Source organism: Pseudorca crassidens, chromosome 1 (assembly GCF_039906515.1).
Source record: "Pseudorca crassidens isolate mPseCra1 chromosome 1, mPseCra1.hap1, whole genome shotgun sequence".
In the NCBI taxonomy this organism is placed as follows: Eukaryota; Metazoa; Chordata; class Mammalia; order Artiodactyla; family Delphinidae; genus Pseudorca; species Pseudorca crassidens.
Genome location: NC_090296.1, coordinates 175,577,198 through 175,592,739, shown reverse-complemented (window position 1 = coordinate 175,592,739; position 15,542 = coordinate 175,577,198). Strand labels below are relative to the sequence as shown.

The 15,542-nt window shown below is 40.2% G+C and overlaps 1 long non-coding RNA gene across 3 annotated transcripts in view; it reads left to right on the top strand.

Moving 5' to 3' along the window:
* Window positions 1-15,542, top strand: part of LOC137204473 (uncharacterized) — a 52,522-nt gene that overhangs the window by 22,006 nt on the left and 14,974 nt on the right. The window contains exon 3 of one of the 3 annotated variants that reach the window (XR_010933672.1): window positions 13,742-14,623. The exons of the other annotated variants lie outside the window; for them this stretch is intronic. This is a non-coding gene — a long non-coding RNA (uncharacterized lncRNA). Of the gene's footprint in view, window positions 1-13,741; window positions 14,624-15,542 lie in introns of those variants that run through there. 3 annotated transcript variants of the gene reach the window in all.

Below are 15,542 nucleotides of genomic sequence, written 5' to 3'. Positions count from 1 at the left end.
GGCTGCTGTCTGGATTCACTGTGATAATATACTCCATGCTAAGCAGAATGACACTACTCGGGAGGTAATAAGGCAGCATTAACAAACAGCCTGATAACACTTACCATTCTAGGCATTCCCTCTAAATCAGCTCACTTAATCCTCTCAACAACCTCAAAGTGACATACTACCATTATGCCTATTTTACAGTCAGGGAAACTGAGGCACAGAAAGGTGAATTTCTTTATGCAGCATCATGACAATAAGAAGTGGTTATAAATTGGATTTGAACCCAGAATCCATGCATTTAACCATCGGGAATCTGATACAATTCCCTTATCTCCTCAAAGATTAAGAAGAGGGTTAACTGACAAAAATTCAGAGCCAGCTTGAAGGTTAATTGAGTCGCAAGCTAGGACCTGTAAACCTGTCTCCCAATTGCGTTCTGGTATGATTTCCCTAAGAAACAGAACACAGAATAAACCACTGGACAAATACAGATTGTGGGTTTTGAGAAAGAAACTAGAATGTTTCACTACTGCTTTGTGATAATGTCCAATTAAGTGACTAATTAGCTAGTAATGCCCTGTTTTGAAATAGTCATGTCAGGGCCTTACCTGCTTAAGGGTCAGATTCATAAATGCTCTAGAAAGGTCCTGTCCTGGGAGCTCTTAGGAGGAAATCAGCTTTGCTGCTAATATTTTGGTCTGCATTCTCTTCACCGTATGCCACATCCCCTTCTTTCTTCCTGGTGTCCCCTCCTCCTAGACCCCAGTCCCCTCATGCACACTCTCTGTTGATGAAGTAATGAATTCCTAAAAGAAGAATGACAGTCAATAAAGTTGGTATGGCCCAGCTGGTGATGGACACCCTAAAAGTCACCTCTTAGAAACAGCTTCCCACCCCTCTCCCATAAGCCAGCCCACTTCCTTCGGTATAATTTGCAGACCCAAGCAAAGCCTTCTAAGCCTCCTAGCCTTTTGGGGTCATGAACAGACTTACCGAGCCATGCTTCAGTCTCCAAATCCACAGGGATTTTCCCACACCCACCCAAACCATGGAGCTCAAAGCCAAGGGCAGAGAGGCTAGAGCCAGCAGTAACTGAAGAGATGGGAGGTGTAGATTCGTTATCTGTGTCTCACCAGCTCCTGACCCAAGGAAACCATTCCAGCTCTGATAAGGGAAGGGGCAAGGCAGGCTGAGGAGATGCGCGAAGACCGCTTTCCTTAACTGGACTCATCAGTGGTGGGCCTACTAGGTGTTAGAAGATCAATTAATATCTATCATAAGTAGCATGATAAGGGTAATATTTAACAAACATTTGTTTGAGCACTTACCATGTACCAGACATTCTTCTAAACTCCTTCATGGAGTATCTCATTTAAGAGCTCAGTCCTCTGAGGACTGAGTTGGTACTCAGTTGGTACTATCATTCCCATTTTACAGATGTGGAAAGTGAGGTGAGGAAGAGTCAAACCATCTTTTCCCGGCTTGCACAGCAAGTAAGGGATACAAACCGAGCAGCCTGAAGTCAAAGCCCTTGCTCTAAACTCCTTTATCACGAATAATCAAAAAGCAGAGTTGGCAAGTTTTGTACGTGAAGATCCAGATAATAACTGTTTTATTTATTTCATTCGGGTTTTTCCACAAGATCTTACAGAAAAACCCAAATGGGCTTTTTGGCCAACCCAATAGTTTCTGCCACAGCACCTCAGCTCTGCCGTTCTAACCCCAAAGCAGCTTAGACAACACCTAAACCAATGGGCTTTGCTGTGTTCCGGCCAAACTGTATTTATGGACACCGAAATTTGCATTTCATACTATTTTCATGAGTCATAAAACATTCTTCTTTTGATTTTGTTTTCTCCCAACCATTTAAAAAGGTACAAACCAAAATAAATAAATAAATAAATTAATTAATTAAATAAAAATGTACAAACCATTCTTATGTCACAGGCCATATGAAAACAGGCTGCAGGCCAGATCTGGCCCATCAATGCCTTGCTAACCCTCGATCAAAGAGATGAAAAACAATTAAAACAAAGACATTTGGAAAGAAATTGGAATCGTGATGTTATTTTTTCGGCCATTTTCACATTGTATTCATTTCAGTCTCAAAAGCACTGTCTGTCGTTCGTCTTTATATCACTTGAATGAAATGTAGTTCAGCTCCAGAATCTAGTTCAGCCTCCGTGTTGAGCAAGCTGTGTGGCCTTGGGCAGTTCACTCAACCCTAAGCCACAGCTTCCTCATTGTAATAACAGTAGTTATCTCACAGGGTTGGTGCTGTAGACATTCAGTCAACTAATGCATGCTAAGCAATTACCCCAACTCCCAGCACACTGTAAACTCTCAATAAATGTTCACTCTTAGGACTATTGGCATTATTATTATTATTAACACTGCTATTATCCACAACACCATCACCCCAGGTAAAAACATTAAAATACCACATCTCCTAAAGTTCACCTCTGCAATTCTCTATGGACTGACTCTCTACCTCAGAGGTGAATTAAAAGCCCTTTAAATACCCTCCCCACTCTCCCCACTATACTATCACCCTCCCCACTCTCCCCAATATACTATCACGCTATTGATTCCACACACAGCCCCCAGAAAAAAAATTTCCACCTTACTCCATATTCTTACCGTTCCAGAAAACAGAAGATCTCATATGCACAGCACCTAACAGAGTTCTTGCTGTCCCTCTCCAGAACGCTCTCCTACGGTACCTAGCTACATTCTAATCTGCAGTAGGCACCGATAAATTACTCGCCGTCTTTAGCATTTTGGTGTTTGCTTGCAATACTCGTGGGTCACAAGAAGAACAAGGAGATAGTAAAACCTTCATAAAGAACCTCTGTGAATTAGAACAACCCCACGTTTATCTTATTTAATCAGGCCATATGTATGTGGAATGTCACTTAGCTTTTCTGCTTTATTTATTTATTTTTAATTTATTTTATTGAGGTATAGTTGGTTTACAACGTTATGTTTGTTTCTGGTGTACAGCAAAGTGATTCAGTTTTATATATATATACACATATATATATTCTTTTTCATGTTCTTTTCCATTATGGCTTATTACAGGATATTACATATAGTTCCCTGTGCTATACAGTAGGACCTTGTTGTTTATCCATCCTATATATAATAATTTGCAGAGAGACTTTCAAGATGGCAGAAGAATAAGACGTGGAGATCACCTCTTTCCCCACAAATACATCAGAAATACATGTACATGTGGAACAACTCCTACAGGACACCTACTGAACGCTGGCAGAAGAACTCAGACGTCCCAAAAGGCAAGAAACGCCCCACGTACCTGGGTACGGCAAAAGAAAAAAGAAAAAACAGAGACGAAAGAATGGGGACGGGACCTGCACCAGTGGGAGGGAGCTGTGAAGGAGGAAAGGTTTCCACACACTAGAAGCCCCTTCGCGGGCGGAGACTGCGGGTGGTGGAGGGGGGGAGCTTCGGAGCCGCGGAGGAGAGCACAGCAATAGGGGTGCGGAGGGCAAAGCGGAGAGATTCCCACACAGACGATCGAAGCTGACCGGCACTCACCAGCCCGAGAGGCTTGTCTGCTCACCCGCCGGGGCGGGCGGGGCTGGGAGCTGAGGCTCGGGCTTCAGTCGGATCCCAGGGAGAGGACTGGGGTTGGCTGCGTGAACACAGCCTGAAGGGGGCTAGTGCGCCACACCCGGAGGGAGTCCGGGAAAAAGTCTGGAGCTGCCGAAAAGGCAAGAGACTTTTTCTTCTCTCTTTGTTTTGTGGTGCACGAGGAGAGGGGATTAACAGCACTGCTTAAAGGAGCTCCAGAGATGGGCACGAGCCACGGCTCTCAGCGGGGACCCCAGAGATGAGACCTTAAGGCTGCTGCTGCCGCCCCCAAGAAGCCTGTGTGCAAGCACAGGTCACTCTCCACACCTCCCCTCCGGGGGGGCCTGTGCAGCCTGCCACCACCAGGGTCCTGTGATCCAGGGACAACTTACCTGGGAGAACGCACAGCGCTCCTCAGGCTGGAGCAACGTCACACCGGCCTCTGCCGCCGCACGCTTGCCCCACACTCCGTGCCCCTCCCTCCCACCGGCCTGAGTGAGCCAGAGCCCCCGAATCAGCTGCTACTTTAACCCCGTCCTGTCTGAGTGTAGAACAGACGCCCCAGGCGACCTACACGGAGAGGCGGGTCCAAATCCAAAGCTGAGCCCCTGGGAGCTGTGCGAACAAAGAGAAAGGGAGATCTCTCCCAGCAGCCTCAGGAGCAGCGGATTACATCTCCACAATCAACTTGATGTACCCTGCATCTGTGGAATACTTGAATAGACAACGAGTCATCCCAAATTGAGGAGGTGGACTTTGGGAGAAACAATATATATATATAGTCTTCCCTTTTTCTCTTTTTGTGAGTGTGTATGTGTGTGCTTCTTTGTGTGATTTTGTCTGTATAGCTTTTTTTTTTACATTTGTCCTAGGGTTCTGTCTGTCGTTTTTTTTTGTTGTTGTTTCTTTCTTTTTAGTATAGTTTTTAGCGCTTGTTATCATTGGTGGATTTGTTTTGTGGTTTGGTTGCTCTCTTCTTTCTTTCTTTCTTTTTTTATTACTCTTTATTTTTAATAATTAGTTTTATTTTTTATTTTAATAACTTTATTTTATTTTTTTCTTTCTTTCTTTTTTCCTCCCTTTTCTTCTGAGCCGTGTGGCTGACAGGGTCTTAGTGCTTTGGCAGGGTGTCAGACCTGAGCCTATGTGGTTGGAGAGCTGAGCTTAGGACATTGGTCCACCAGAGACCTCCCGGCTCCACATAATGTCACACGATGTAAGCTCTCCCAGAGATCTCCTTCTCAATGCTAAGTAAGACCCAGCTCCACTCAATGACCAGCAAGCTACAGTGCTGGACACCCTATGCCAAACAACTAGCAAGACAGGAACACAACCCCACCCATTAGCAGAGAGGCTGCCTAAAATCATAATAAGGCCACAGACACCCCAAAACAACCACCAGACATGGACCTGCCCACCAGAAAGACAAGATCCAGCCTCATCCACCAGAACAGAGGCACTAGTCCCCTCCACCAGGAAGCCTACACACCCACTGAATCAACCTTAGCCACTGGGGGAAGACACCAAAAACAATGGGAACTACAAACCTGCAGCCTGCGAAAAGGAGACCCCAAAGACAGTAAGATAAGCAAAATGAGAAGACAGAGAAACATACAGCAGGTGAAGGAGCAAGGTAAAAACCCACCAGACCAAACAAATGAAGAGGAAATAGGCAGTCTACCTGAAAACAGAATTCAGAATAATGATAGTAAAGATGATCCAAAATCTTGGAAATAGAATGGAGAAAATAAAAGAAACGTTTAACAAGGACCTAGAAGAACTAAAGAGCAAACAAACAGTGATGAACAACAAAATAAATGAAATTAAAACTTCTCTAGAAGGACTCAATAGCAGAATAACTGAGGCAGAAGAACGGATAAGGGCCCTGGAAGATAAAATAGTGGAAATAACTACTGCAGAGCAGAAAAAAGAAAGAAAAGAATTGAGGACAGTCTCAGAGACCTCTGGGACAACATTAAATGCACCAACATTCGAATTATAGGGGTCCCTGAAGAAGAGAAAAATAAAGGGACTGAGAAAATACTTGAAGAGATTATAATTGGAAACTTCCCTAATATGGGGAAGGAAATAGTTAATCAAGTCCAGGAAGCAGAGAGTCCCATACAGGATAAATCCAAGGGGAAACACTGCAAGACACATGTTAATCAAACTATCAAAAATTAAATACAAAGAAAAAAATATTAAAAGCAGCAGGGGGAAAATTACATACAAGGGAATCCCCATAAGGTTAATAGCTGATCTTTCAGCAGAAACTCTGCAAGCCAGAAGGCAGTGGTAGGACATATTTAAAGTGATGAAAGGGAAAAACCTACAACCAAGATTACTTTACCCAGCAAGGATCTCATTCAGATTCGATGGAGAAATTAAAACCTTTACAGACAAGCAAAAGCTAAGAGAATTCAGCACCACCAAACCAGCTTTACAACAAATGATAAAGAAACTTCTCTAGGCAGGAAACACAAGATAAGGAAAAGACCTACAATGACAAACCCAAAACAATTAAGAAAACGGTAATAGGAACATATATATCGATAATTACCTTAAATATAAATGGCATAAATGCTCCAACTAAAAGACACAGGCTCACTGAATGTATACAAAAACAAGACCCATATATATGCTGTCTACAAGAGACCCACTTCACACCTAGGGACACATACAGACTGAAAGTGAGGGGATCGAAAAAGATATTCCATGCAGATGGAAATCAAAAGAAAGCTGGAGTAGCAATTCTCATATCAGACAAAATATACTTTAAAATAAAGACTATTACAAGAGACAAAGAAGGACACTACATAATGATCAAGGGATCAATTCAAGAAGAAGATATAACAATTGTAAATATTTATGCATCCAACATAGGAGCACCTCAATACACAAGGCAAATGCTAACAGCCATAAAAGGGGAAATCGACAGTAACATGATCGTAGTAGGGGACTTTAACACCCCACTTTCACCAATGAACTGATCGTCCAAAATGAAAATAAATAAGGAAACACAAACTTTAAAAGATACACTAAAGAAGATGGACTTAATTGATATTTATAAGACATTCTCCAAAACAACAGATTACACTTTCTTCTCAAGTGCTCATGGAACATTCTCCAGGGGATCTGGGTCACAAATCAAGCCTAGGGAAATTTAAGAAAATTGAAATCGCATCAAGTATCTTTTCTGACCACAACACTATGAGACTAGATACCAATTACAGGAAAAAACCTGTAAAAAATACAAACACATGGAGGCTAAACAATACACTATTTAATAACCAAGAAATCACTGAAAAAATCAAAGAGGAAATCAAAAAATACCTAAAAACAAATGACAGTGAAAACACGATGACCCAAAGCCTATGGGATGCAGCAAAAGCAGTTCTAAGAGGGAAGTTTATAGCAACACAATCCTACCTCAAGAAACAAGAAACATCTCAAATAAAAAACCTAACCTTACACCTAAAACACTTAGAGAAAGAAGAACAAAACACCCCCCAAAGTTAGCAGAAGGAAAGAAATCATAAAGATCAGAGCAGAAATAAATGAAAATGAAATGAAGGAAACAATAGCAAAGATCAATAAAACTAAAAGCTGGTTCTTTGAGAAGACAAACAAAACTGATCAACCATTAGCCAGACTCCTCAAGAAAAAATGGGAGAAGACTCAAATCGATAGAAAAGAAAAAGAAGTAACAACTGATACTGCAGAAATACAAAGGATCATGAGAGATTACGACAAGCAACTCTATGCCAATAAAATGGACAACCTGGAAGAAATGGACAAATTCTTAGAAAAGCACAACCTTCCGAGACTGAACCAGGATGAAATAGAAAATATAAATAGACCAATCACAAGCACTGAAATTGAGACTGTGATTAAAAATCTTCCAACAAACAAAAGCCCACGACACGATGGCTTCACAGGTGAATTCTATCAAACATTTAGAGAAGAGCTAACACCTATCCTTCTCAAACTCTTCCAAAATATAGCAGAGGGAGGAACACTCCCAAACTCATTCTATAAGACCACTATCACCCTTATACCAAAACCAGACAAACATGTCACAAAGAAAGAAAACTACAGGTCAATATCACTGATGAACATAGATGCAAAAATCCTCAACAAAATACTAACAAACAGAATCCAACAGCACATTAAAAGGATCATACACCATGATCAAGTGGGGTTCATTCCAGGAATGCAAGGATTCCTCAATATATGCAAATCAAACAATGTGATACACCATATTAAAAAATTGAAGGAGAAAAACCATATGATCCTCTCAATAGATGCAGAAAAAGCTTTCGACAAAATTCAACACCCATTTATGATAAAAACCCTCCAGAAAGTAGACATAGTGGGAACTTACCTCAACGTAATAAAGGCCAAATATGACAAACCCACAGCCAACATCATTCTCAATGGTGAAAAACTGAAACCATTTCCACTAAGATCAGAAACAAGAAAAGGTTGCACACTCTCACTGCTATTATTCAACTTATTTTTGGAAGTTTTAGCTACAGCAATCAGAGGAGAAAAAGAAATAAAAGGAATCCAAATCAGAAAAGAAGTAAAGCTGTCGCTGTTTGAAGATGACATGATACTATACACAGAGAATCCTAAAAACTCTACCAGAAAACTACTAGAGCTAATCAATGAATTTGGTAAGTAGCAGGATACAAAATTAATGCACAGAAATCTCTTGCATTCCTATACACTAATGATGAAAAATCTGAAAGAGAAATTAAGGAAACACTCCCATTTACCATTGCAACAAAAAGAATAAAATACCTAGGAATAAACCTACCTAAGGAGACATAAGACCTGTATGCAGAAAGCTATAAGACACTGATGAAAGAAATTAAAGATGATACAAACAGATGGAATGATATACCATGTTCTTGGATTGGAAGTATCAACATTGTGAAAATGACTATACTACCCAAAGCAATCTACAGATTCAGTGCAATCCCTATCAAACTACCAGTGGCATTTTTCACAGAACTAGAACAAAAAAATTCACAATTTGTATGGAAACAAAAAAGACCCCGAATAGCCAAAGCAATCTTGAGAAAGAAAAACGGAGCTGGAGGAATCAGGCTTCTGGACTTCAGACTATGCTACAAAGCTACAGTAATCCAGACAGTATGGTACTGGCACAAAAACAGAAATATAGAGATCAATGGAACAGGATAGAAAGCCCAGAGATAAACCCACGCAGATATGGTCACCTTATTTTTGATAAAGGAGGCAAGAATATACAATGGAGAAAAGACAGCCTGTTTTCCAGAAAACTGCACAGCTACATGTAAAAGAATGAAATTAGAACACTCCCTAACACCATACACAAAAATAAACTCAAAATAAACTTTAAATACATTTAAAGACTTAAATATAAGGCCAGACACTATAAAACTCTTAGAGGAAAACATAGGCAGAACACTCTATGACATAGATCACAGCAAGATCTTTTATGACCCACCTCCTAGAGAAATGGAAATAAAAACAAAAATAAACAAATGGGACCTAATGAAACTTCAAAGCTTTTGCACAGGAAAGGAAACCATAAACAAGACGAAAAGACAACCCTCAAAATGGGAGAAAATATTTGCAAACGAAGCAACAGACAAAGGATTTATCTCCAAAATTTACAAGCAGCTCAATATCAAAAAACCAAATAACCCAATCCAAAAATGGGCAGAAGACCTAAATAGACATTTCTCCAAAGAAGATATACAGATCGCCAACAAACACATGAAAGGATGTTCAACTTCACTAATCATTAGAGAAATGCAAATCAAAATTACAATGAGGTATCACCTCACACTGGTAACACTGGCCATCATAAAAAAATGTACAAACAATAAATGGTGGAAAGGGTGTGGAGAAAAGGGAACCCTCTTGCACGGTTGGTGGGAATGTAAATTGAGACAGCCACTATGGAGAACAGAATGGAGTTTCCTTAAAAAACTAAAAATAGAACTACCATGCAACCTAGCAATCCCACTACTGGGCATATACCCTGAGAAAACCATAATTCAAAAAGAACCATGTACCACAATATTCACTGCAGCTCTATTTACGATAGCCAGGACACGGAAGCAACCTAAGTGTCCATCGACAGATGAATGGATAAAGAAGATGTGGCACATATATACAATGGAATATTACTCAGCCATAAAAAGAAACAAAATTGAGTTATTTGTAGTGAGGTGGATGGACCTATAGACTGTCATACAGAGTGAAGTAAGTCAGAAAGAGAAAAACAAATACCGTATGTTAACACATATACATGGAATCTGAAAACAATATGGTTATGAAGAACCTAGGGGCAGAACAGGAATAAAGAAGCAGACGTAGAGATGGACTTGAGGACACGGGGAGGGGGAAGGGTAACTGGGACGAAGTGAGAGAGTGGCATGGACTTATATACACTACCTACCAAACGTAAAATAGATTGCAAGTGGGAAGCAGCCGCATAGCACAGGGAGATCAGCTCGGTACTTTTTGACCACCTAGCGGGGTGGGATAGGGAGAGTGGGAGGGAGACGCAACAGGGAGGCGATATGGAGATATATGTCTATGTATAGGTGACTCACTTTGTTATAAAGCAGAAACTAACACACCATTGTAAAGCAATTATACTCCAATAAAAATGTTTAAAAAAAAAAACAGTTTGCATGTGCTAACCCCAAACTCCCAATCCATCCCTCCCCGACTTGCCCTCCCCCTTGACAACCACAAGTCTGTTTTCTGTCTATGAGTCTCTTTCTGTTTCATAGATAAGTTCATTTGTGTCATGTTTTAGTGGAATGCCTCTTTGGCATGGTAGTTAAGGCAACAGGTCTAGAGAAGCGTGTTGCTTAAACCACTGAGAAGAGCCATGATCACCATCGTGAGCTACATTCTGTAACACTGATTGAAAATTGACTGCATTTCTGGCATTGCACAGTTCTCTAGTCATTTCTGTTATACCAGCATTTGCTGTGTCAGATGAAATGTACACATAGGATGCTGATGAAGACCCGGAAGTCACCGTTATCGCCGCGCAGGCCAAGGAAAAGCGTGACTCTGATGTACATCCTCATTATCTCAGGCTCTGGCCGTTTTGCTCTCAAAAGAATTGTGGGCAGGTAGCCTCGGTGAAGTTCATCACTTATCAGCGGGCAAATCAGCTTAGCATAACTTGGTTATCTGATTCTCTGTTTCAGAGGACTGATGGGTTACTTTCTCAGAAGGGCATGACAATTCATCAGGAAAAGGAGTGAGCGAAGGTTCCCAGAAAATGCCTTGCTTGTCCTCCTGAGGTTTCCCTATCACTGGAGCCAAATGTTAGCCCAAGTGGTCTTGACTAACAAGATGGGTCCCGGCCCTTTGGGGGAAAGAAATAGGCTCTTTGTAATTTTTAAAGTGTGCTGATAGGAAATCAAATAATTATAGCCCAGATCATTTTAACAATTAAGTGTCTCATTTGGAAATGTTTGCAGCCAGTTCTGAGTTTTCCATTAGGAGACAAATGCCCAGATTCCTTGGTAGGGTAGGACCCTGTCATTTCAAATGTCTTCGCTACACTTTGTTTCATGGTTAATTAGGTAAGAGCTTTTCCTGTTTCCCAAACCAGTTAGTACATATGGGACAACTCTATTGATTAAATATCTAAAAATTTTTTTCTACAGCCACAAAATTACTCAATGAATTGAAGACCTACTTGTCCAGCTAATTTCTTGATTTGGTTGTAAAACTAAGCACTCTAAGACTGAAAAGCAAGATCACTGGACACAGAATTCTGTCTCCTTTTACCCCAGGAAATCGATCTTAGGCAAAAATGTGAAGTAAGCATGGCTTACCTCAGCACACAGCAGCCTCTAAGCTTCCAATACAATTGTTCTCTTTTTTCCTCTCCATATAGCTACTTCCTTAGATTTGCTTTCATGCCCCTAAACAAGAATAGGAGAATGCTGGAGTATGCATGCTCTTTTCCAGTACAATGTGATGTTTTATTTTTTAAATTATTTATAAGAATGCTTGATGCAAAGCAACAAATATCTAATAGCATCTCACACGTTTATATACAAGACAGTGGGGATAAAATTTGCTCTTAGGATCCTTCCAAGGTTCTCTCCCCTCAAACCAATAAGCAGCCCCCCTCCTCACTTACCTTACTGAAACACCATTCGGCTATAGGTTCACAATCCACTACCCAATTTGGGGGCATAATAAGAGAGTTTAGTGCTTGCTGTAAACAAGGCTTTCTGAAATCTTCAAAGGAATTAACAGAGAGTAGAAATGCAATACACCATTCCCTGCTGGAAGATACAGGGGATCTGTGAGAAAGTCTTCTCTCTCTCTCTCTCTCTCTCTCTCTCTCTCTCTCTCTCTCTCTCTTTCTCTCTCACATACACACACACTTTAAGAAAGAATAATAGGAATAGAGAATGCTGGTGTATAAGGCAGCAAATGTGAATTTTTTTTTGTTCAGAAACATCCTTCTCTCTTACTTCATTATCAAAAATAGTACCTAAAAAAAAAAAAAATAGTACCTAAAGTATGGCTGGCACACAGTAGTCGCTCAAAATATTTGTTAAATGACTGAAAAAGTGATTATCAAGTGTTTGGATGCAGTCTGAAGACACTTTTTTTTATTGAAATATAGCTGATTTACAGTGCTGTGTTAATGTCTGTTGTACAGCAGAGTGATTCAGCTATACCTATATATACATTATTTCTTAAATATTCTTTTCCATTACAAGGTTTATCTTAGGATATTGAATATAGTTCCCTGTGCTATACAATAGGACCTTGTTGTTTATCCATTCTATATGTAATAGTTTGCATCTGCTAACCCCAAAATCCCACTCCATCCCTCCCCCACCCCCTGCCCCCTTGGCAACCACAAGTCTGTTCTCTGTCTGTGAGTCTATTTTGTAGATAAGTTCATTTGTGTCACATTTAAGATTCCGCATATAAGTGACATCATACAGTATTTGTCATTCTCTTTCTGACTTACTTCACTTAGTATGATAATATCTAGTTCCATCCACGTTGCTGCAAATGGCATTTTTTCATTCTTCTTTATGGCTGAGTAGTATTCCATTGTATATATATGTACCACATCTCCTTTATCCATTCATCAAGACACAGTGTTTTGTTTTGTTTTGTTTTGTTTGTGGTACACGGGCCTCTCACTGTTGTGGCCTCTCCCGTTGCGGAACACAGGCTCCGGACGTGCAGGCTCAGCAGCCATGGCTCACGGGCCCAGCCGCTCCGCGGCATGTGGGATCTTCCCAGACCGGGGAACGAACCCGTGTCCTCTGCATCGGCAGGCGGACTCCCAACCACTGCGCCACCAGGGAAGCCCCAAGACACAGTGTTTTTTGATCTGGGAGACTTGTGAGTTAAGGTCTAAAGACATTCTTATTCAAAAAGTTTAAGTATTAGGAGTCAATAATAATTTCTCATTACTGTTTGAAGTGACATATCCATCCTTATTTTCTCACCTAAAAAAATTTTTTTTACGTATCACCCCAGCCAAGATAAATGAAAACTTACGTTCACACAAAGAGCTGTACGCAGACGTTTATAGTGGCTTTATTTGCACTCACCAAAAACTAAAAACAATCTAAGTGTCCCTCAGACACAGAAGGGATAGACTAACTGTGGTACATCCCTACCCTGGAACACTACTCAGCAACAAAAATGAGTATATTAATATACTAACACACACAGCAACACGGTTGCATACAAAAGCATTTCCCTAAGTGAAAAGAGCCAGAGTTAAAAGGCTGTATGTTATATGATTCTATTTATCTGACATTCTTGCCAAGACAAAACTCTAGAGACAGCATTGCCTATGGCTGAGTACAGGAGGAGGGGTGGCAGGGAATTGGTAGGTGTGATTGACTTGTTTTATGTCTTGATGGTGATGGTGGTTATTCAACTGTCTGCGTTTGTGAAAACTCGCACAGATGCCTGCACTAAAAAGGGTGAATTACACTGTATGTAAATTACACCTTAATTGTTTTTTTAATTAAAGGAAAACTATAACACTGCTTGCAGCTCAGTGAGGTAGATAGGTATTTTACAGGTATTCAGTGTTTGGTCTTTCCAAAATACATGTTTTGTTTGTTTGTTTGTTTGTTTTGAGGTTTAAATTTGGAACCAACTAAGGCAGCATCTGCTTTGGGAGAGGAACACAATGGAGGTCACCGCTGAAGGGATTCCTGTTTGGAGGCATTATTGAGGGGCCTGAGGGTCTAGTACTGCAAGGACTTTGAGATTTCCTAATCTTCTAATTCACCATGATGGTAACTTTTACCTGGCAAGAGCGTCATAAGGATGAATTAGTCAATGCATGCAAAGAACTTTGAAGATGCAAAGCACCGGATGAGTTCTGGAGTGCCATGGTTAATGCTCAGACTGGACTGAAGACAAAAGCATTTTCAAGCCAGTACCTGGGCAGGTTTTGCTATCACTCCATGTCAACTGGCTCCTTGCACAGTGATCACACAGCTCTGCATCTTTGTACTGAAGCATGGAGCTTCAAGTGAAAGAAGAAAGGCCCTGTGCAAATGTTATAAAAACAATGGTGAAGCGGCAGCTTGGCTGATCGGACATTTCAAAGCCAAGAATTTCAAATCCAAGAACAAAGGTGTGAAAGTAAATACCTTAGAAGTAAATAGACCAAAACACATTACTGATGACCGACCATCTAACCCTATGGAACAGATGTATGTTTCAAAGTATATTTCATACAAAGAATTATTCTACGGAGAATTTATTTTGGATAAACAAAGAATCTCTTTATATTAAGGAATCACATCTGAAAGAATATGATGGTTATAACGGTTAGGTACAGGTTAAGCCTAGACTAAGTGATGGTTAAGAATTGTATAGATTCAATTTTCTTTTTTCAACATCTTTATTGGAGTATAATTGCTTTACAATGGTGTGTTAGCTTCTCCTGTATAACAAAGTGAATCAGCTATACATATACATATATCCCCATATCCCCTTCCTCTTGCGTCTCCCTCCCTCCCTCCCTATCCCTAAATTTTCTTACAGAAGGCCAAGGTCTTTACCAGTAAGGTCTGCAGCTCAAGATTGATGCAGCCAGGTTTTGAATTTTAAAAAACATTATATCTAGATAAAGAAGAAGTGGTATATATATATATATATATATATATATATACACAATGGAATACCACTCAGCCATAACAGAGAATGAAATTTTGCCACCTGCAACAACATGGATGGACTTGGAGGGCATTATGCTAAGTAAAATAAGACAGACAGAGAAAGATCAATACTGTATGATATCACTTACATGTGGAATCTTAAAAGTACAACAAACTAGTGAATAAAGCAAAAAAGAGGCAGACTCATAGAAATGGAGAACAAACTAGTGGTTAACGGTGGGGAGGGGCAAGCTAGGGAGAGAGGGGTAAAAGGGTTATTATGGGATTATATGAAATCATGTGTGTGAACCTTTTGAAAATTGTAAAGCACTATAGAATTGAAAGAATCTGTCGTTCAATAAAAAGAAGAAAAAGATAAAGAAAAATAAACAAATAATTCAAAGATAAAAATTTTTAAAAATAAAAACATTGTATCAACATTTTCTATCTTCTTCCTCTCTCTTAACTCAAAACTCTCATGCATGTTTATTTCCTTGTGTGTCTTGCCCTATTTCCGACATGTGACGCAATTCTTAAGAACTGTAGAAATAACCCTGGCTCTTCCAACCCATCAATTCAGCCTGAATGGGTGAATCAATTCACACTGTGTTCTCTCTTCCTATTTCCACTTCTGTTCAGCTCGTGATTCCCTCAGTTATAGTTCCTACTCCCACCTTCTAAGGCTTTTCAGTTCAAAGGAATATTCTGAGGGATGCTAGCAGTTCTCACTAGTCCTGACACAAATAACTCCCGCTGCAGTGCCCTTTACAA